We start from the raw sequence: 24804 nt of genomic DNA, 5'->3' as shown, positions 1-24804 counted from the left end.
GAACAAGCATCACATCCATTGGACCACCTCTGTGGACCAAAATCAGCTGAACTCACAGAGGGCCCACCACGTTTGATGTTCTCATCATTTTGATGAACTGAATTTGAACTTTGATCCACTACACTTACATTTGTTTTTGTAGGTTAATGCTTGACTTGCCCAATAAATCCCCCCCCCCATTTTAAAAATCATAAATTATTATACAATGATGACACCAAAAAGCACTAGTGATTGCAAGATATATAGAAAGAATACATTTGGCATCATACACATACCGCCAGTCAAAACTACCTCCATGTTACACTGAAATTAGACAAAATTTCCCTACCCTGACTCAGTTTCTTTGACAGAAATTTTATAGCAACCCTGCTCTGCTAGGTGATCCATCAATTAATGGTACTGTATTATAGGCAAAAGTGCCATGAATGACAGCTGAAAAAAAAGGAAAATACCAAGGGAAGGAAATTAGTCTTTCAAAAATATATTGTACATCGTTTCACAGTAACTTTTTAAAAGGTAGAAGCAGTAAGTGGCCTGTGTCAGAACTTGAGGTGTATATTCCTTTTCTGCTCACTCGATTAGTTTGGCTTCTGGTCCTGGAGCCAAGCAGCCTGGCTGGAAGGCTCACAAGAGGTTATTTATAGAGAAACCCTCAACAATTGTCACCCATCTAAGTACAAATTCCGCCTCAACTGGTGAACTTTGCAGGGAGAGACGATGAGGAGGAGGAGGGAAACCATTGCTCTCTTCTGCGCTTTCTTCCGGAAAACCTCTTTCCAACAATAAAGACATAACAGTCTCTTGATTTCCACAGGCCGGGCCTTTTAAGGCCCGAGGTCCTGTCGCTCACTGAGATGACAGTGACTCTTTCGAGTCAGGATTCAGTGGTAAGAGGGCCACTTGTCACTGCAGAGGAGCAAGCTGAGGGAAGAAAGTTCCCATGGTTGTTAAAGTTTAAAGCCCCATTGAAACTAGCCCTGGATGACAGAGGCTGAGCCCAAAGACCAGAGAGGAAGGATATCCGGGTCTCAGGGATCATCGCAATGCTCCATGGATATGGCCCCAAGTTGTGTGTGTGTGTGTGTGTGTGTCCTCTTTCCTTCTCATGAATCAATGGGGCGCTAAGGGAGTGTATGTCAGTCATGATGGCCTTTGTCATTGAATGACTCATTGCTCCAGTTTTAATTTTTTTTAAACATCCAAAATAGACCAGAAATATCAGCCACCATAATCACAATGGAATTTGGTTAAAAAAAAAAACAACAACTCAAATTGTCAAAGAAATTACAAATTTCCCTCTCATTCTGACTAAGCAAGTAGACAAAAAAGAAAACAAAAAGATAGCTGCACGATTTTAACAGCATGTTGGTGGTGGAGGAATTTATTCTAACAATGAGAAAGGGGTTTAATTGACCGGGAATCCTTGTTTCATCATTCTATGATCAGATCACCTGAGTAATGCTCCTTTCACGCACACTGCAAACTGAAATCATGCAAGCTTTATACAAATGGACTGTGTGAGTGAAAAGTGAATGTCTTAAAACTCATCAGAAATAAACATTCTATAAAAAAAAAAACAAAAAAAAAACCTCTAGTGCCAAGTCTGATACGACTGATGGACTAATACTGATCAATCAGGATAAATTACAGTGAGTTCCCATGTTAATCACAATTCTTTCATAAGTATATCAAATTCATGTGTGGACAACAACAGCTCTGGCCTGTCAGTCCGAAGTTTTTCAATAATGCAATAACATCAAACATTTTGAATGTCTTATAAGAGATTTAAATCTCTTCAGCTCAGTAAATACAGTAAAATAAGGCATTACTGCATTCACTGAGCTGAAAGGTCTGGGACACAGTTAGCCAAATTCTAATACAGATGTAAACAAAAAGGTCACCTGGGCCACATTGAAGGACCACCTGATCCTTTTATAGCTACTCTATGCATTGGAAATTGGAGCTGCAGTTAATTATTTACACACCAATGGAAACAGCAAAAAGCCTGCTGACAAATATTCCAAAATAGCAATGGGTGGAAACGGTTGAAATCATATGTTATTTATGGGGCGAAAACATTCCCCAGGCATCACCCAGGTGCGTGTGATGTGTGCTTTTCAATTTTAAAATGACAACATGCCTGGCTAAGTTTTGTTAAAAGTAAGCCTCGCTCAACGTCGTTCAGACCTAAATAATGATGTCAGTTCCATCTTCAGTGCATTTAAAAGGTCACTGACAAAGAGTGGATGTGGGTCAGCACAATCCACCACTTTAAAATGAGAGTGAATGGTTTTATGTCTCGATATGTGGCTCTGTCATCAGCTGCGACCAGACTAGGGAGTATCTGGCCTCACGGCCCAAAGTCAGCTGGGATTGGCTCCAGCGTCCCCATGACTCTAACTGCATGATGACGAATAAAGACAAATGAACGAATAAATGCCTGGAAGAGTTTCACTTGATGTGATCGTTTTATTCACATTACCCCTGAAATGCATTGTCACAGGCTAAGTCATTGGTTAAAAATAACTGTATATTATATATTTGCATACATAATTAACACACTTTGTACATCCTCAGTGGAAAATAAGATCTGATCAGTGTCGCTGGGGAACATGTGGAGACACAGTTTACTGCCAAATGTCAACTCATGCACTCAAGAGCTGTCAACTGTGATCAGATCACTCCAGAAGTATATTAATAACAGGATTAAAAATGGTAGCTGACTAACACTGTCAACCTTATAGTGTTGACTGCTTGCCTATTTGAATAAAATGCTAAGCTCAAACATTGGGTCATATTGGGATTGCCTATCATGTATCTGTAAGTAATTAAAGTTTAACACAGTCCCCACTCTTTGTACAATTATTGGCAAGGATAATATAACATTGAATTTGCTAACACTCAAGCTTCAACTGTCTGTAGTCACTGTAAAAGGAATACAAGTGCAGTGGAATTAGTTGTTATGGCCCACGAATATGAGCTAGCAGCATGTCACCAGGAGTATCATAAACCCAAAGCCACAGCTGCCAGACAGGGAGCAATAAAAGTCTTCCGGCTTTATCTGTATCGTAACTCAGGTGCAGACGGGTGCGGCTCTTGGCACACACGTAATATAGCATCGACAAGGGATGTGTGAAGGATCTTGAGGGATTATGGTTTCTCTGCCCGTCATATTTCAGTTATTCAACTTTGGTGTTATTAGGTTTCAGACAAAGTTGGATGGGTCTCCATATTGAGAGACTGAAATAACTATCAAGTGTAATATATTCTCTATTTATGCAAGTGTAGAATAGTTGTACTTGTGAATACCTTTATTTTATCTTAAAATAGTCATAAATCCCCTTTAAAAAGAGGTTTTGCTATATACAAACACAACATTATCATTATATGACAGTGGGTGGCTGTGGTGCTTTGCAGGGTGTGTATGTGAATGGGACAACTAGTCAAGATAGAAGAAACTCTTCAGTTGTGTTGCTGATCGGCGTGTGTAATAAGGGCAAAATTGTTAATTACCATATAAATGGTTTGATGTCTGAAAGACAACGTATATCAAGAGGTTATAATTCAATGACAAAAAAGCATATTTTGCATTGTGGTCCTCACGTCAAGGTTTTTTTCTCCCTTCTTTTTTTTTTTTTTTTTTTTTTTTTTATAAATCGAAACCATGACCAAAACCAAGGTTAAGCCAAGGTTGTCCAAAAAAATGAAAACATTCTTGGACAGCTTGTCTTACAAATATATCACACATTTTATATTCCTGCCACACACACAAATATTCTAATGTCTTTAGTCAAACATTAGCTTATTCATTTTATCATCCACTCACAGTGCATATTCTACACACACACACACACACACACACACACACACACACACACACACACACACACACACACACACACACACACACACACACACACACACACACACACACACACACACACACACACACACACACACACACACACACACACACACACACAGTGTTTTTCTTGATGGTCTATGAAGAGATGGATTATTACATGTAGGCAGCTACGTGATTCAAGCTTGTACTTTGGTTTAAAACTAAAGCAACAGGATAAAAACTGTCAATAACTGGGTGGCATGTAAGTCCAGATATACCACTGTGGGTTTGGTTAGATAAAGTGTGCATGAGGGTATAATTCCTTTGTTTAGGCAGCCACTTTAGAAGGCTGACTCACAATAACATAATAGAAGGGTGGCAACTCACAGAGATTGGCAAACATTGTCATTACCAAGTTAATGCACTCTGCAAAACATGCCATTTATCTGCCGTGAGTGCTGCAACGGCACGCTGAGCCCATTCTTTTATAAACGGGGCGAGATCTGGAGGGGGTCTCTGAGGACCTTGAAAACCCAGATCATAGGGGGGAGCAAAGATCAGGAAACACCTAAGAAATAAACCTTCAACAAGATGCACTGGGTAATTTACCATAATACTTAGTATTGGAGAACAAGCCATGCATTGAAAAGCTTTACTGGTTCAATCCAGACACTCCGTGGGCAGGGCAGCAGTTATCCAGAGGCAAATTACCCAAACACAACCTTTGACACTGGTCTGCTCTGTCCCAGCCCAGTGCATATCCACAGCCAGTTATGGACACAAGCCTTTGGCTACATGCCTTGACGGGCCCCAAGGGTTACCACACTCCCGGCCATCTTGTGCCCACTGGCTGTGTGTTTTGAGAGCACAGTCAACACGAATGTATTAGTAGTGTCTGGACGCTGCTCTGCAAATCTGAGTTGTTTTTTTTCCATATATCTGTAGTTTTCCAGTGGAAGATTAAGTCAAAACTACAGGAGGAATGTAATCCTGAACATGAAAAAAAACAACCCTTGATTAATTTTGGATGATTATTTTTAATCCATCAGGGTAAGTAGTTGCAAGTTTGTGGACTAAAAGATGAGCAAAAATTGTGATAAAACATTTAAGTTTCAGCTGAGGAAAAATAGAAATAAATAAATAAAAGTCTAACATTATTATGGACCCCGCAGCTATTTCTGGACAGGCTGTGTAAAAGCATAACAAATGGTCAGACCTCCGTGATGCTCTCACCTGTTGGAAAGATGTCAGGTGACCTAGATATGACCCTTTTTGGTCCCATAGCTGGGAAATTGCACTTTTTCCATTTAACTTGCAACAAAGTCAAAAAGTGTGTTTGTGTTCAGAGGAAGGTTTTTCTTGCACAGGTGTAGACAAAAAAAAACTTGTCGTTAGAATAAGTCAAATACTAATTGACTGGTTAAGAAGTTAAGACACCAAAACACCTTCATCTTGTTGTGTGAAACATCAGGCCTGGTTTAAAATAAGTAGTAAAGTAGTGGTAAGTAGTAAATAGTAGTAAATTATCTATCATAAGCACTGTAGTCTGCAAATTGAAACCCTCAAATGGTCCACAGTGCAAGTCACTTTTGGAGAAGTAGCACAATACTGCATCTTTAGGACTGTTTTGGGATAGTCTGAGAAAATGAGACATAAGACAAGCTCTCATCTGGGAAATTATAAGGGCCATTTTTCACTATTTACAGGCAGATCCCACCACATCAAACAAGCCAACAACAAGCCTCTATCCAAGACCCTTTAAGTTTAAAAAAAAAAAAAACAAAAAAAAAAAAAACATGAAAATGTAAAAGCAAACACTTGACTTAAATAAGCCCACAGAGGAGGGCTGGCAAACACTGAACAGAGAGCAGAGGATTATTGGGCTGTGCTGGAAGCACACAGAAGCCACAGTGTGTCTCTGCTCCAGTGGACTGTGATATCAGCTGTGATCACGCTCATATGAGCAGTACAAAGTCCAGCAGTAATACACTAGGAAGGCCAAATGTTCACGAGTGCACGCAGCTTGTGTTAGTGCACATTTGTGTTTTCATGAGGCAATGCCTTTGCAGGCAAATTATAGCTTGTGATTTTACATGCTGATTATGGCAGGCAGAACTATGCACACATTATCAAGAAAGAATTCAAAGTCTTCTGACGCAGAGGAAAAGAGGGAATGACGAGTGCTATTTTTTCCTGACTGCTCATTTTCAGTCAGTTAGTTACAAGGCACCAAAATGATGGAATGACAAGAAGTCACAAAATGGACCCACTGTTGTCTTTCCTGTTGGTTATAAACCACCAGAAACCATTAGATTTGCTTTGAATTTGAGTAACATAACTTTCTGACAAGAGAAGCAGTTTTGATTTTGAAAGTATGAAACGCACACATCTCAGTGCAGGATTTGGCTGAATTATTCAAGCATCTTGACTTACCGGCATAGTGCCCCATACTTTTACTGTTCAACACTGTGGCTCTGTGTTTCTGAACAACCACGGACTTGACCACATACACGATGTCAGAAGAGAAAATTTAATCAGGGCCAAAAGTCATATAAAAGACTTCAACGTCAGAAGTAACAGCGCATGAAAAGGGCCATCTTTTTCCCCCAATTTTGCACGAGCCCAGTCATAAAACCATTTCAGTGTGGCATTTGTGTCTGATAATTCATTCGGGGCCTAATGAATATTGTAGCTCTGCACACAATTTTTCTGAGCCGGATGTCTCTTTCAGGCATGCACAGTGCCTTGGTATATCTGTCATCCTGTGTAAGAAAACAGTTCAATTGAGAGCTTTTTCAAGTCAAGGCATGGTTCTCATTCAGGCAATAATCACTGAATCTTTCATGTGGTTTTAAACACACCTTGTCTCTTCACACCCAATTATCATGCCCAACCTGCTCTAGCTCCAATTTCCATTTATGATGACAGAAATATTGCAAAGGGGAATCCATCATCATACCAATTATAATGCATTTATATTGATAGCGTTGCCCAGGTTAAAACAAAGCAGTAAGAGTAGAGGCACCTGAACTTGTCTGCTGACTCCTGACAACAGTTTTACATGTTCACTTCTACACTTAAAGCTGTACAACAGCAAGAACTACTTTGTTGATGATGTCAAGAACTGACAGTTTTCCCCCAATTGGACAATAAACACAACCGACTGCTTCTTGCTAGAAGGGATATTTGTGTCTTTTCACACAATGGACTATACTAGGCACTTAAAAGTGAGATGGAGTCTGTGATGAGGCTAATGGGGAAACAAACAGAATCCTACGAGATGAGTCAGACCAAACTTCAAATTAACCCATGGCGGCATGTGAAACAGCACTAGTTTGATAAACAACATCTTGATCATCCAGCATTTATGTTTGAGCCAAAAAATAGCAGTTCAGGAATAGCGTAGCATCAAATTTGATTTGCTCTGAGTGTGTATTGAATTTCATTTGAGTAAAATACGTCACTTCATTCATGTATATATAAATGGTATCGATCTCTGACACAAAGCCATCGATCATTCACCACACAGTTGGATTGCATCCATTTGTATGCCCCAAACAGTACAAGCGCCACACGAGGAAGGATGTCTGTTGTTTACGGATGCTTGTTCAGCTGTGCTTTTGGCTCTAACAACATTGTCGTCAGGTAGGAAGCTGGTCTGCTATGCTGGCTTGGGATATTGACTCAGCTCAGTAACTACCTCTGTTGATGATTGAAAACACCTTTAGTTTTTATGCTGTAGCACTTCTACCTTTAACTGGCAGAGGTGGATGTGCTGGCACAGGGTTTGTCTAACCCTCAGTGGGTCGCTATGGTTTGATGCAGTGCATGAGTACTTGACCAAAGCTTGGAGCTGCTGCTCCATATTAATGACCCAAGTCACCGAGGACCAGACACGTGGCCCCTCAGGCCTTGACAGCTTGTTAGTGCTCCTTAGCCTTGCAGTGTGAGGTTTCATGTTAGAGCACAATGCTGACTCTGAAGATTGTAACCAGTGGAGCAGCAGCAGTAACTGTGGTTGCCAACATTTTCTGGTTACACAGAATATTGTATCCCAAACAACTATAATATCGAAATTTCATTCTTACTCTGTGTGCGTGTTCATTTATGAGACCAAACTGTCAGCGGCTGATACAAACATCAACGCAAACTGTGCCAACTCATTCACAGTAATCCCCAATATGTTCAGGTCATTTTGATCGAGTCGGGCAAAGATGCATACCCCCTGCTTTTTTTCCGGGCTTTCAGGCTACTTCAAGACCACTGAGCAATTGAAATATAAATTTTAAACAGAGGTTCTTTATCTAGACAGTAAAGAAACACTGACTTTCATGAAATTTGCTGTGTTTCCTGAGAGGACTTGACATGTTCTATTTTAAAAGATGTTTCTTTAGCCTCACCAGGAAGATTTATTGTCTATACGCAAATACATGGCAGAGACGATAAAAACTACACAAGTGAAAGGTCAAAATTTCTTTCTGAATAACACCATTTTAATCAAATTTCACAATCTTTCATACACTGATATTGAATTAAATATTTTTGAGAAGTTATCCAGTCCTGTTGAGAAAACATCAATAGACATTATTATCTCTTTGCAGACATGATAACAATGTGTCTTCCCCACAACTAAATTGGCTATGAGCACTGTCATGCCATAGAGTCAAACTTTTTTTTTAACAGAAATACCATGTTTCTGCATAATGTATTAAAAAAAAAAGAAACACCTCCAAATCCGTGTGTAATTGCGTGTATTCATGTGAGTGTGTGCATGTGTTTGTGTGTCAGCATTGGGTGGAAAAAGAAATATTTTGCCTCCACCAGAGCAGAAACATGATGGCTGGCAGCACAAACAGCAGTTATAATTAGATTGGGTGGTGGGAGAGGCGAAGCAGTCAGGCAGTGGGATGCTGGGAGAGACAGAGGAAGGAAGGTCTATCCTGTGGGAGACAGGGAGATTTTGGGCAACTTGCAAAGACAGCATGAGATAAGTATTCCAAATTGACAATGCGGGACCCAAAATCCTGTTTGTTTCACAAAATAGAGACTCATCAGACATAGCTTTATTTTTTTGAATAATCTATTTTCCATTTTCAATGACCCTATGAAAACTGTAGCCTTTATTTCCTGCTACATGCTGAAAGGAGTGCCAGCTGCTGCATTGTTTTGCTTCCAGGTATATTGGTTGTATGTTGAGAGATGGTTTTCTGTATATCTTGACACTAAGGGGGGATTATTTGAGTTCTCTTTCAACTCAACACCTCACAAAGGGTGAAGCATTTTCCTCCAGCCATCTGCCACTCACTAGTTATTTTCTCTTTTCAGATCTTTCCTTAAGAATATTCCAGTCAACCAGCGGTTACTGAAAGAGTCAAACCAACTCATACAGCAGCAACAATCACTTAAAATCACCAGGTCATATGAATTTCACCAGATCACAATTGGTTGCCTCGTTGCAGAGCTGTCGCCGTGCGATTGGAAAATTATTTAACCAGTAGATAGACACACAGATGGATGGATGGATGGATGGATGGATGGATGGATGGATGGATGGATGGATGGATGGATGGATGGATGGATGGATGGATGGATGGATGGATGGATTTAACAAAACGGCCATTAGTAAATGCCATTTACATTATGGGATTTACATTGTAGTAGGGGCTGGATGAACTCATATAAATCTATATTATATAAAAGTGTATTCGTTTCAACAGATTAAATTATTCAAAGCAACGTTATTGTTCCTGTGAAAAGTTATTGAATGCAGAAGAGTACAAACACACCATTGCTCATCATTGTAGTAAGTACATTGTTCACCTTAAATCCAACAATAAACCCATTGAATGTCTGTGAGGGGCTGCCAAAAAATCGTGATCAAATATCCTAAGGTAGTTTGACATTTTAGACATTCCTAAGAAATGCATTTTACGAAACACAATTATAAGCGAAAATGTTCCTTTTGAATCTCAACTTCAGCCTCAAAACATTGTTTCTTCCTATTTGAAGATATCAATGTGCAATTCACACAACTGCTGGCAAGATGAGCATTCATTTTCATGTTCAAACATTCAGACTAATAGTACAACTGCAAAGCCTAAACAGTCATAGTAAATTTACAAGTTATGAACCAAAGATTACGCTGACGAAACTGCTCTGAAAATTCATTTCGACCCAGTCACTCACATAAAATACAACCCCCCTCCCCTCTGACTCTTTTTGGACTCCATACACATAATCCTCTTTTCCACAGAACACTGCTCTTTTCTAAAAAAGCAGTTAAGTGTGTGGCTGTTGCAACCAGTGAATGTTATTAGTGGCAGTGTGTTCTTGGTGGATGAGCAGGAGGGGTGATTTTGCAATGCATGGATCGCAGGCTTCCACGGAGGCTTTTTGGGCAAAACCTGTGCGCGCACACAGGCAGACAAACACACAAGAGTCCTAAAAGGACTCCTTTCTGTGCTTGTCTGCCCAATAACAAGGGCAGGGTAGCAAGAGTGAAGGGTAAATGTTCGTCTGGCTGCTGTTCGCCGATACTTTTTGAATGTGTGTGTGTGTGTGTGTGTGGGTGGGTGGGTATACGTGTCTGAGTAAAACACCAATACAAAGACACTCTTTGTGGTTCCTAATTCTGGTTTTCCATAATGCTGCTTATTAAAGCATCGGTGTGTGTGTGTTGCTTAGGAAGCAGAGCCTGTTGCATAATATACAGAGGTGAGAACAAGGTGTAAAACCCCTTTTGGGCCCTTTATCAGCCTGCCAGAGTCTGAGGGCTGGAAAGTAACCGAACTTACAAAAAAATGATCACTATCTTACAGGAATTGAGAGGCATTGACAAGTCAAGAACATAAAGATAATGGGATGGTATGAAGGTTCCATACAAGAATCTCATGGAGCAGGGAAAAAAAAAATCACACAGTTTGAGTCATTCGAAAAAATAAGACTAATTATCTGTGAGCTGCAATGTTCAAGTAAGACTCAAGACTAATCAAGTTGGAGGGATAAGATACGATCAGACGCCACAATGCTGGATTTACTGAACCATATGACCTAACTACAACCTCTTAACACAGTCAGAACCACTAAAGCAATATCAACGGAAAGTCAATTAGGATCCTCTTGCTAAGTTAGAGTTGTGAAACAGAGTTATAAACCTTGTATGGGGCTTGAACACCCAGCTCCCCCCGCAGAGCATTGTATGTTTTGGCCTCTATGTAAACTTCCCTCCTGATATCTTAACTGCAGTTGCAACTATTCAAGTGAACCAGGGAATGAATGCGGCCACTATGATGCTGCCATATAATTGTAACACCTTTTATGGGTGCACCATGTACAGTAACATACCACTGAGTGTATCCATGATGTTTGTTTCAGCAAAACAAATGCTCGTTCTTCCTGCTGTAGTTGTTCCAGTAATGTTTCTTTTTTTTTAAAGTTAAATTGTCTCTACAATAATTATTGTGTGACACACATCTACTAAGGTGTAATATGTTCTTTTTTTGATTTTTTTTTTTCTCGACTGGGCTACTCAATTAGATTGCAAACTATGAGAGGTATTCTGTCCCCGCTGTGACAAACTGCTACATACCAGCAACAACTGGTCTAACACACTAACATCAAATTAATCCTGGCTTCACTGCCAGCTGCTAACTGCCATCACAATAGGCATTGGTATCGCTACGCACTCAGTGTAACAACTGAGATATGCAGCATCAAGATATTTTGAGTCCGCCTCCTACAGGCTGAATAAAGGTCATTCGTGATATTCTGAAATTTTCAACTGCAGACCAGAAAACTTGAGCCTTGCAAGACTTTAGCAACCGACAGAGGACAACTGGGGACAATCATGGTCCTGTCACCCTCCGTCACTTCACCAGCCAGTGTTACATACCAGAGATTCCTCTTAGAGGTGCCAGCCTGCCAAAACGAACCTACCAACAGCCTGCTGCAGACCTCAGGGTGGCTTTATGAGCTGCCTCCTATGACAGTTTAGTCAAAATCTCTGAATAGGTTATGAAGGGAGGTGCATAGTCAGTGTGTGTGTGTGTGTGTGTGTGTGTGTGTGTGTGTGTGTGTGTGTGTGTGTGTGCGTGTGTGCGAGAAGGAGAGACAGAGGGAGTCTAGGAAGGAGAAATACGCTTTGTCTATTTCGACACATCTGTGTCGTTTTGTTGGTGAAAGCATTTTTTTGTGCAAAGATATGAGCATATGTGTATGTGGTGTGTGGTATGTGTCTGTGTACGCTTGCATAGACATTTAGTGCCACAAAATGGCATGCAACTGTGTGACAACTTGAGCAGGGTACTCTCATCATAAGAACCATACCTTTATCTGAATCTGTGAGTCATGGCAAACACAAAAATCTGCTTTGCCATCCTGGACCACCCTCAAGGTGGACCTGCCAAAGCAGTTTGGCTCACCCTTTGTGAAGGTGTTGCTGGTTTTATGAAAACATTCTGGTCTGACTGAAGTGACATGCAGGGTAACAGAATGTGGAAAAAAATGTAAAAAGGAGGATTCTGCTAGTTTGTTTCAGGCCATGATCTGAATTGCATTTATATAATATATTTTAAAACGTTTTACAACAAACAAGCTAGAGGTACTACTTAAAAAATGTTGTATTCGTGCCAAGCTATCAGTTGTCAGGCATTGGGACACAACAATTGTGATAACAGGACAAGAAAAAAGATTTTCTAAATTCCCAAAAGTGGAGATAACTGACAGAAAAGAATTCGCTGAAGAATGACTGAACTGTAAAGATATGGAAATGCATTATGTACCTTTTAAACCCCACTGGATATCTGTTTTAGTGTGCTCTTTGTGTTCACTGTAATGATTGTATTTTGGGTTTTTTTTATGAGCATGAAGTCCTCAGGAAATTCAAGTGACATATTTTGAAAATCTATGGAAATTGAGAAAAAAAAAACATGAATTTAAAAGACCTCATATTTGAAATCACCTTTTTTACAAATACATGAAATTAAAGGGAAGGTGCATTTGTTGCAAGATGAGCTGCAAGGAAGAATGTTGTAGCGTCTTAAAGATCAATGGAGGTTGTTAAAAAAAAAAAAAAACAAACAGTAAGAAAGTGAGATGTAAGGTGGTCATGGTATATTTTACTCAGACATGCTACTTCTGATTAAAAGTGGTGTCTTTTAAGAAAACTTTCGGAAACCCCCGAGAAAAATGACATACAATGAATTCTTGTCAAAACCTTATCATGACAGCTTAACTTGAATTTCTTTACTTGAAGATGTTTCACCTCTCATTCGAGAAGCTTCTTCAGTTCTAATGACCTGTGCAGAGTTTCCTAACATAACTGCCAGGGTTGTGGGTGGGTCTAGGTTATGGTGGCTTGACACAATGACATATGGCTTGACACATTGACATCTTCACTGCCAACACCTGAACAAAGAGAAGCTCCACTTTCCTGTTAAAGCACACTCTTCACTCTGGCCATGCAGAACTACTTCATCCTGGCCCCCCAGCTCCACCCCGCACATCACTGTGGCAGCTCTCGGTGTTCAGATTCAACAGGAACATTACCCTGTCAGCTCAGCCTTGCCTCCTTAAGAGGATGTACATTAAAAATCCACCCTTAACTAATGCAGTAGGGATGTAGAAATGGGCTTTAAATTATTCCTGTTTGACAAGACATGAGTAAAGTAGAAATTTCAAGGACCTTTTTTTCAATTTGAGAAGAGGCCTGTATTTCTGTCGAGAAATGAATACACGTTTACATCACAGCATGCGTGGTAATATTGTTTGTATTGTGGGTCCATGTAAATACATATCATAATTCACACTTTCATCTGTCTGATGCTTACAGCCATTAAAGCTTAGGAAGTCAGAGGCTTCTCTTTCTCTTGCAAGGCTGGTGGCATTGATAGGCTTCCTGCAGCCAACTGTAATAAACTAAGCACTAACACTTTTACAGTCTTATTAAGACTAGTTTCAGTACTCATAACTGTGGACAATGAAAAAAAATTAAATATGACAGGGTTTGAAATACAGCTAATCCTGCAATATTTTCTGAACCATTGTGCTGCACATGTAAAACAGTCATTTATGATTCCCTCCTTTTCTCACCAAGGGTTTTCCAGTATAAATTGATGACTACTTGAAATAAAGCATTAATTGCTAAAATTGTGTTTTAACAAGAAAAACATGTTCTTTGACTGAACAAGAACTCAGTAGTCATGTCATCAGCCATGTTGGCATTAGACATTTAGCTTATTCTTTGGGAAACAAGCCAATCTTTTTAAAAGGACAGAAAAAACACGCTGATTTGAGATTCTAAGATAATGGAGAGCTTTGTTTTTGCAGCAGTAATGGTCATGATTTATGACATCTGTCAGTGACTTGGAAAAGGTTCCAGGCAAGAAGCCATCCCAGATAAGAGAACACAAAGACATACAAGCATGGCTGGCTGTAAATGACACTCCAGGGACCGGACAGATAGACTAGTACACAATGAAGCGATTGATGAGGGGGTGAGGGTATGATTTAAAACAAATCCACAGACTTATATCTCCACTTTAACAGCCTCATTCATCATGTGGCTTTAGACTGTACAAGGGTCACTTACCTACCTCTCTGCCCTCACACACATCATCATAACTGAAGGTCAGGGATAACAGCTCCTGTCGTCTCTGCCCTGAATTTACCCACACACGATATAAACAAGGTCTGAGTGACCTGGACATGGAATGCCAACAGCCAGGAGGTGGGAGCTTGTTGGGGTGTGCACTCTTACACGCTAGGTGTGTGCCCACAACTCCTCATATCATCCCTATCTGATTTACAGTCTTTCTTCAGGGCCATTTCTACTGGATGTATTAAAAATTGCAAATCACTATAAACAATAGTTGAAGAGTGACAAAATAGTCACTGAATGACCGTGAATGTCATTTAGTGCAAAATTTTTTTGCAGAGAAGTCATAAGCCATACCCAATACATATATGTTGAATATGTTTGGACATACTGCCTCGTCCTAAATGGCGTTGACTCTGCTTTGTTTGGGACTAGCATTCAGTTTAATGCCTCGACATTCTACTACTAACCTGGTTCAGCTGTTCCAGCACAGACAGGAGGTTGTGTTGTATTCTCTCATAAAGTTCGGGCCAATGTGGGGCTTGAGCTGCAACAAAAGGAGATGAGGATGACCATCATGAAGAGGTTGACTCTACAAAGAAGAAAAGTCAGAACATGTCTGTAAAAGAAGTGTCAAAACTGACCAACAGATAATAGTCAGAAAGCAAAAAGAGGCTTAAGATGGGAATTTGTGTAGTCGTGAATTTCCACTGCAACAAATCAATAGCCAGCATTCAATGTATTGACGCTGGAACGCTTAAAAAGTACCTGAATATTTACAAGGTGTTAAAATGAAAAAAAATAGGTATCAAACCTGAAACAAAACGACAGACTCAATTAAGCGAAAAGGAAAGAAATGAAAAAAACAACTGATTCAATAACAAGATATTATTTTTAAACTATATTGCCCCAATCTGTCTGAGAATAGCAATGGTCAAAGGTAAATATATTCCATATAGAAGAGAAGGTTTCAGGGATAATAAAAATAAATGTCTCAATCAAAAAATGTCATTTATTACTCCTATCCAGTATGCTAACTATTCAAATAGATTTTGTAGCAACACTGCAGGAGTAGACTAAAAAGACCCAGTGTGAGGGATAAAAGTGTGTGTATTTTCTTACACGTATCACATCACAAAATGCTTAACTGTCTTCACAGCAGAAGGAACCACAAACTATACATAAAGTCTATTTAGAAATAATCAAGATAATAATCTTTGTTGAATGAACTGTAAGTGCACTGAACAGCAAGCGTGGCTATAATGAAAAATTAGAGTGAAGGAAACCTTCATTTTCATGTTCCCTAGTAACACCAGAGGCTGGGAATTCACTCAGATTTCATCAAATTCACAAAAGACTAAACTGCTACTAATTTATACTGATGGTGCCACATGGTCCACTGTTACCAGAGGATGTTTGGGTTCCCAGTGGGTGACCCCCCACCAGATTGATAAGCCATGCTTTTTCCACATACAGAAGCAGACAGTGGAGACCTGCTTTGAAATTATCTAATTAGATCACACAATATCAGCTGAAGAGCTGCCTTCACACTGATAAGATGACTGAGGTGCTAGGGTTAGTCAAGGCCTAACACACACACACACACACACACACACACACACACACACACACACACACACACACACACACACACACACACACACACACACACACACACACACACACACACACACACACACACACACACACACACACACACACACACACACACACACACACACACACACGCCTCCTACTTTGTGTCATTACATACTGCTTCCTCTGGCAGCAGAAGGAAAAGCCACTTGGTTAAAAATCCATATTCATAGCATGGAGGTATTGGGGGGGAGGGGTTCTCAGATATTTCCCACTGCAACCAGTCTGAACCAGCCCGCAGTGAGATATACTGATGAATGTCTGGTGATGGAAACTGGGAGAGGATGTGTGTGTGGGGACGCTTGGTAGGCGGAACAAATCTGAGATTTGATTTATGACTCATCCCAACTGGCCGTGCAATCAAAATGCACCAGTACTCCCATTCACCCATTCAACATCTCATCCAACTCCCTCTGTGGCAGCAGAAGACAGGTTCTGTTCGTGTGTGCGTGTGAGTGTGTGTGTGTGTGTGTGTGAGTGGGGACGCTTACTACTGCAATCTCTTACCCCTCCATTTTCAATATACAGTATAAAGAATAAAGGGAGCTTAAGATAGAGGATAAAAAGTCTTATTAGGTGTCATCCAATGCTGGAGAATTTATTTAAATACCATGCATCACATTTCTGAGTCAGAGAGAAATTTTCAATTATTTCTGTTCTCAAAAGTGCTCGATTTCAGTTTTGACAGTTCAAAAATAAATGGGGTCTGGATTTAAAGACCTCTTACATACTGGTGTCTACCAGGATTCAGATTTGGATCAAACTGAACCTGCAAACAATTATTCTTCAATTATAAAACACATGCATTTGAAGATTAAACATAAACCTCCAGACTGTTCAACATCGTTTTCCAATGAATATATGTTTAAGGTGCAGTGGCTGTGATTTTTTAATATTGCAAAAACGGTATAGTGTTTCCCCTCTTATGATGGACAGCGATTTGATGCCATGTTGGCAGCTTTTACAAACACCATTCCTCTACTATTAAGCAAGGTCTCTGGCTCTTGAAGGCTGTGGAAACATACTAAAATGTTCACATCCTTATATGTCGTTGGCCTGAAGCTGTCGATGGGTTGTAACTTTGGTTAAGTGTGATTTCATACAGGGAAAAATTCAAGAGCACCAAAAGCATCAACAAAAGTCATACTGCAGCGGTCACAACCTGGGTTTGACAGTGTTTTTGTTTTCCTATCAGCGTACCTGCCTCGACTGAAAGAAGGAAATGTTGCAGATAATATAAATATTATTCTCCACACACTATCATCATGCATAAAGAAATCTGAATAGAGGAAAGACCATTAAACCAAAGACGGCTCCCCATTCACTTAGCTCTAGAATAATGTTGTAAAACACAGGATATATTTTACTTTAGTCTTGACTAGTAGAATAATGTGTTTAACATCCTGCAATGATTGAATTACACCGATTGTATTTTGAAAGTTTGGAAGAGTCACTTTTTTTTTTTTTTACAGTTTGTCTCTTCTCATTACTGAGTACTGGAGTTGGTTTGCAGCTGTACTGAGATCACCTCGACAAAAGGGTTTTGATCTGAGATTTTGATCAAAATCCAAGCATGATTAGTGGCTTCAGACCTGAGAAAATTAATCTCACAAAGCTGGGAAACAAACCACAGTTCATATGAACTTTCCAAAAATCCTTGAGAGGCAAGCTGAAAGAAGGCTGCTTTTAAATTGTGTGCTGCAAATAATCACAACACTTCATTAGACTTCATCTGATTATCGTGTTATTTTGATGTGACATCACAGCTCAGTCAGCTTTATGCTCTTGTACACAATTAGCCTCATAACCATTTTGCACCCTCCGAAATTCTAAGCGGTCGTTTTACTTTCCATGTGAGGCAGATGGTGTGGCTGCTTTGGCTCTGGCTGCAGGCATCAGACAGCAAACAGTCTGTGTGCCTCTCCTGTTAAACAGACTGTAGTCTGGCTCTGTGTGGCACCTGGATTGGGGACACCACATCACTGTGGGCACAACCGTGAGCCCTTCAGACCATAGTCATCGTGATGCATAGAAAGGGAGATTTTCTTCAGTACAGTACACATCACGTTGCTGAGGAAAAAAAGAAAAAAATAAACAACGCACACCCTTATCCAGTCCTTGTCTTCTCAGCCCCTTGCATACTTTTTAAGTATTTCTAAAATGCCCAGGTTGAGATTTAACCAAGGCAGATGCAAAAATTGTAACTATAAAGGGCTAAATAAAAACAAAAAGTGACTGCCTTTCGAAACTTTTGTATGAGCCAACAGCAGGATCGGCACAGGCAGGTTTGTGTGCAAGTGTAGTCATGCCTACAGATACAGACTCGACAGCAGACAACAATAAATCCTTATCCCCACCCTGGCTCGGTCATATCAAGAACCATATCTCTGCCTGCTCATATTTATAGGGGCAGCATCGCTGAAAGCCATCATTCCTCAACACTCATGGCAGAGAGCAGGGATTACCAACTGCCTAAAGTGGGCCCTCAGCAGTACAGTCTGTAAGAGCACAACTGATACTGTTAGAGAGAGAACAACAAGAATCCGGATATTTTAGCAAGTTGCATGTTCATGCCTGCTTGATAAACTGAGTGAGTTGTCTTCATAAATTTTGCGTACAATGATTTGTACTCATTTCAATCACAGCTAGCTCCAGCTAAAGAGAAGTTTAACACTGAAAATATGTTAGCGTAAAAGATAGCACAGGGTAATGAGTGCATGGCTATGACCACAATAATATATTCATTTCCAAGCATGCTACTTGGCCCAGCTTGCATTTTTTAACCTACAAAAATTGGCAACTCAAAACGTCACAGGCTACTTCTGAGACACTTTCTTCAGAAAAACAAAACTGACATTTGATGCTGAATTCAACCTAGAAGTCAGTTAGCTGGTTCGAGCGCCTACAGATAAGGATCTTAAACCATATGCACAATCTGACAAAATGTCCACTGTCCTCATGAGTTTATTTGCTTTTTCAATTTGATTTATCTCACAAGCAAGCATGTGCCCCATGAATGTGAAGGGTCATCTGATCTGCTGACAAGTGTGCTCAAATGGATGGAGATTAATACAGAGATGCTACTAAATCATTTGAGTGGATGAAGATTATTTATTTTTAAAAATGTTTTCACAGATGTCAGTCCATTTGCCCTTCTGTGTACAAGTACAGAATTTTTTGAACTACTTCTAAATATAACTGGGTTCAAGAAATCCAAACAGTGACAGAGGGTTAAATACAATAAAAACTATCACCTTTTTTCTTTCTTTCTTTAGTCACATAAATCTTCCATCAGAGCACATGTCTGTGCTGACATGGTTTTTCAATCCCTAACCACAAAGAAAAGTTTATTTCACTTTGTCTTCATCTGGAACTTGTAAGAGGCTGAAAATATTTGGCCTGTCTGAGTAAAGCTCCCTGTGTTGTGTGTATGTACTGAAGGATTAACAGTCTATTTCCCTGCTCTCTCTCACACGCTGTTATCAGCAGCTTCAACAGTAGTCATTACTGTGCTCCTCAAATTGAGCAATGTGTGTCCACAAGAGTAATGCTACACAAACAGTAGCACAACATGTGTTATTACACATTACAGAGTTAAATTTATGGGCACTTTAACCTCCCAGTGAGTTACTCCAACACTTTGTTTACACTCGGGCTATTTATGGGACTTGACAGGAATTGCAGAAGTACAAGACACAATTCCAAAAGCTGTTAATTATTCCTCCTTTAGACATGTGTCCCCATGTTCTCACACTTATTTATATCTGCAATGTTGTGTATCTTTTAAATATTTTTCGGACAGTGTGATAAAAATAGGTATCTTTGATTTTCACATGTAGAATATCAGGAAAGGCCTCAAACTTACAGTTAGCTTGAAGACAAAACCTTGATCAAAACAGATGTCACTCAGAAGACATTATTTCTTTCACAAAGAGCGCGATTAGCAACACAAGTTGCCCCCGTTTGACCCTCTAACGTGCACAATGTAGCTGCAATTGCTGGTCACACAGTATTTCAAGTCTCTTATATCAAGGGCACATCTGTTTGGACAGAGCTAGGAGTGGCACGAGTGCTAATCATAATCTTACAGCTTTGATTTTAACACAACCCCCAAAGCCTTGTGGTAAAAGTGGGTATGGGCTAGCAGTAGAGACCACAAAAACATTGTCACAAATCTCCTTATCAGTTAGCGCTGACATGAAGACACACTACAGTACTTCTTTAATTCCCAAATGTCTTCGTTAATTCTGAGACTCGATTGGCTTGCTCTCTGAGCTCTGCAACAGCAATTAGAGCAAAAGAGGAGCTCCACCACATCCAAGCTGCTTCTGTAATCACTTTCCTTGAGGCCACAAGCAGCATATTCTCATGAATTTACAGAATTTGCATCTTGCCTGTGTCAGCACCCCCATTCTCTGCCACTGTTTAATTACATGTCTGCGGTATCCCACTTGTTATGAAACATTAACACTGTATCCAACTAATATCTCTGGATTGAGCATTCTGCTTACAGTTAAAACTGAGCAAAACTTGGATTTTGTCACTTTAACATAAAAATAAACTAGATGAAGGGTTAAATGCTATTAGACAGTCATTAAGCATTGTTATTATAATTCATCCACATTCAGGATCTGAGTGTTTCTTCAGTGGAACAAATCTTGATCCAGAAAAATGTTTGTAGTGACGTGAGTCTGTGTCACACTGATGTTGCGGATAAAATGCCCAGCTGTCGGTGGGGCGTTAAGGGCCACTGTGTTGACTTTCTTCTCCTGCCTCAGAACTCAGAGACATTGAGGCACATTGTCTTCTGAATGAATCTGATACATGGTGTTAAACAACATATTTGCTGAAAGAACAAAATGCCAAAAAAGGGCTTAGAGAAGAGGAGTTTCTGTAGAAAACCAGTTAGAGCACAAATTAGAGCCTGAATTGACTTAAAAAAAAATTAGATGACTAAAAATGGAGGTAACCTGTTAAAATGTAAAACAAAGACATTTCAAAACCAGTTCAGAACTTGTTTTAGATTTTATTAAAATGTATTACATGTTGATAACAAGTGCCTTAGATGACTGCTATGATGCTGCTTCAAACAAAGAGAGGAAAGCTTCCAATCTGTCAAGTGGTAACCCACACAAAGACCCAGCAAAGGTGTCTGTATGTAAATGTGAATGTTTGGTGTATGTGTGTGTGTGTGTGTGTGTGTGTGTGTGTGTGTGTGTGTGTGTGTGCGCGCATCCATGCACGACCGCACGCACCTCTAAGAAAAGCATGCCTTATTGATCAGCCTGGTATGTGTTTAACTGTACCTTTGGGTATCATCTGGTCTCTCCTTCTAATCTGTCCATTGTCTCCTTCAATCTATTCTCCCTCTTCATTTCTTTTCACCAGCCTTCCCTCCATCCATCGTCCTGTCACCCTTCCTGACCAGCCTCATCTTTCTCAGTCTGTTAATTTGGTCTATTACATCTGGAGGGGCGGAGAGAGGGAAAGAGTGAGGAAGGAAAGCGAAGGGTATAGGACAAGGTCGAAGATTGGAATTCTCGAGAAGGAATAGAAATGTCTGGAACAACATCCCCTCCCTTAGGAAATTCAGACAGGGTACTTCAATGAGAGACAGTACACCTTTTGTATAAATCAACCCTTCACTATTTGGAAAAAAAAACACCTTTACACAGTCTCCCTCGCAATAGTTCTCCTTAGTAACCACCAAACACATTTACAAAACCCAACAACAAACCCAAAGCAAAACAACACCAATATTATCTCATTTTAATATATTTGAATAGCAAAAGGCGGAGTGTGATGCAGGCCATGTCCCAGCTGAGAACAAACTCATTAGTGTTGAATCTTATATTCACAACTTCATGTCTCATGCGGACATGCTTCTTGGTTGTTTTTGTGGCCTGTTTGTCTCAGGGGGTTTGGACCAATTTGCATCAACATGGATCAGAGAAAATGCTCTGTGCAAAATCAGAGTGTGATGTTAAAGATGTCAGATCATAAAAAGTAATGATTTCAGCATTTTCCTTTGAAAGCCAAGCAAAATATGAAATGAGAAACTGGGGATGACCCACTTATTTCACCTCTCCATAGCCTCACCTCCATTTATGACAGCGTAGGATTGTAACATCAAAAGAAGTACGGTGTTCTTTAAAAGCACTCAGGCCTGCCCAAGTCAAATATCCTTATGGTCTGAGCAGCTTAGGGGAGGAGGATATATATCACTAAATGGAAAAAAAAGCTGCAGGCTGCTAAGAAGCCAGTCAGAGAATGTCATGCAATGGTCAAGGACTGATTGAGATTCTACACCCTTCTCAGCTCATACGGGAAGAACAAGATGAATGTAGGTGACTCTAAATAAGGACGCAATCAGCCAAATGAACAAGTTGCCTATGCTGTTCATTCCTCTGACTCATTGATAACAGTCAAGGAAACTCAGCCACCGACACACAAACACTGTGGCCAAAGAAGGAGGGATCCTAGAATGACATAATTTGATTATGTTGTGCCGCTTGCAGTCTGAGCTCTAGTGAGCTCACTCCAAGAAAGTCACCTTGTCCTGCTCAGGACTTAGAAGTAACCATAGTCAATGACAAGAAGCATTACATTATTCCAATGTCAACCTGACAAAATAAAAAATCTCACTGCATAAACAAATTATCCAGGGTGCATACAAAGGGCTGTTTCTTTTAGCAGGGGCTGTCTTGCATGATGCAAACACATAAAAGGAAGTGTGGCATGATGATGTTATACTATTTGCATTCATCTAAGCTTTGCTCTTTAAATGTCGTTGTTGGTGTCCAATTAAGCAAATACAACTATCCAGACATTTAAAGTTTACAACATTGTGTCAAAAACACACAAATTAATATAAAGACAGTCTATCAGAACTAAGTGGCACAATGCCCCTTATCCTAACTTACAAATGTAAAAATTTACATCTTTGGAGCTGTATTTGTGGCATTTTTGTGACACCGCAAAATTATATTTAGTACATAAAAACCTGTTTTGTGTATGTTACACTACGCCCTCCCCTCTTTGCAATGCTCTCAATGGAGTCCCCCTTATTATTAAACAGCTGCGATATGTGCTCTCTGAACTCTCCTTTCACATTTTCTCAGCCTAGCACACAGTCCCAATGTGCTTTACAACTGGAGTTACTTCTAGACGATTATTGATTTAAAGGCAGTTATCTATAATTACTGCTTAGAATCAAATCAGGGTGCTTCAATAAAAGTGAGGATTCTGAGGCTTCAGGCAGGTACACATCTGGAAAACCAAGATCAGAATTTCTGTGCAAGGGTGTCTCAAATATTTGATATCATCAAATATTTTATCATCAAGAGCTTTTGGTCCCAAAAAGCAAGCAACTGGTTACTATTTTGGTTAGCCAGCCCTAGCCCTATTTTGCAGGACTCTGGGGATTGGATTTATGATTAGCAGCCACATCCCATATTTTTAATAACCCACACAGCGATAATGACGTGACTACAGACAGACTTAAATCCACCGAAACACTGTCTAAAACATCTGGCATTCCCCTGTGGTCCCCTGCTGGGGAAATTTACAACAATTTATTATTTAAGCTTTTCAGCTAAAAGACAAAATTGACTGTCCATTATGTTAACTGGATTGTGGAGTCTGAGGAACATAGTGGTAAATCTTATATGTAATATTTATTATTCACACACACACACACTTTTTTTTTTTTTTACACCTTTAGCATTTTTTTTCTTTAGTTTCTTTGCAAGACAGTAAGCAAGTAAGGAGAGCCTTAGAATGCTCTAAGCCTTAGATAAAAGGTTCTGTGGCTAATGGACCCTCTAACACAAACTGTAGGTGCCAAATGCATAACCATTACTTGCACTTGAGTTGCGGTGTCTGCAGCTCTAAAAGGAAGGTAGCACACTGAAGTGGTCAGGTAATTTGAACCTGAGGAGTTTGGGAGTTGTGTGGATAAGATTTGCATTAGAATAATTTTCAATGTTTGTGTTCATAACTTAAGTCTGCAAAATCAGTATGGAGTACAGCACACGGAGAACAGGGTACAGTAACGATGATGAACAAAACAATTGTCATCACCGTCATCATTAGTCAGCTACACCATTATTAACTTCAACAATTGGCAGCCCTGTTTTGTATCAGCATTAGTAGAGGCTTTCACTATTCATGTCCTTTTCATTTGGTGTAATGGCATCCGGAAAACAGGCAAATCAAGCAGCCAGGAGCTTCCTGCTACACTCAAAACGAATTCATCCCAAGCACTGAAAAACAACTAAATCATGCATTTGCTCTGATGATACCCATTAATCCTGTTTATCTATGCGGTATAGACTCGTTTAAGCAGGTTTATTTCTTCATCATGCCCCCTAATGAGAATTAAGATGTCTGTCTGATACTAATCCTAGCTTCTCAATCCATCCTTCCCAGCAGTACTGGTTTGAGACCTACTGTGCAGCATACTTGTTATCATTGAGTTATGCTTTACTAAACCACAGCCACATTTGTTAATCTACAGTTTCTAAAAGCTGGTCTATACTTCTGCATAACAGGGGTGGCGCACTTTTTTTGGCTCAGCTAAGACACAAAACCCACTCAGATTGTTTGTATCAAACAGTTAGGCAATACTGTCATTGATCAATACTAGGAGTCAGTCAGTGTATGTTCTTTGATGTGTGGGCCTAATTTCCTTTTAAACATAAATTGTAGA

General features: G+C 39.8%; 1 protein-coding gene across 3 annotated transcripts in view; it reads right to left on the bottom strand.

Moving 5' to 3' along the window:
• The window catches only part of plxnb1b (plexin b1b), a 94935-nt gene that overhangs the window by 46386 nt on the left and 23745 nt on the right, over positions 1–24804 (bottom strand). For 2 of the 3 annotated variants that reach the window (XM_086167730.1, XM_086167732.1), the window contains exon 3: positions 14909–14985. The exons of the other annotated variant lie outside the window; for it this stretch is intronic. The gene's annotated coding sequence lies outside the window, so the exon portion shown is untranslated. The remainder of the gene's footprint in view (positions 1–14908; positions 14986–24804) is intronic. 3 annotated transcript variants of the gene reach the window in all.

This window comes from Fistularia commersonii, chromosome 21 (genome assembly GCF_037954325.1).
Source record: "Fistularia commersonii isolate RoL2024-O1a breed Wild chromosome 21, RoL_Fcom_v1.0, whole genome shotgun sequence".
Classification (NCBI taxonomy): domain Eukaryota; kingdom Metazoa; phylum Chordata; class Actinopteri; order Syngnathiformes; family Fistulariidae; genus Fistularia; species Fistularia commersonii.
This window is presented reverse-complemented; position numbering and strand designations above follow the sequence as displayed.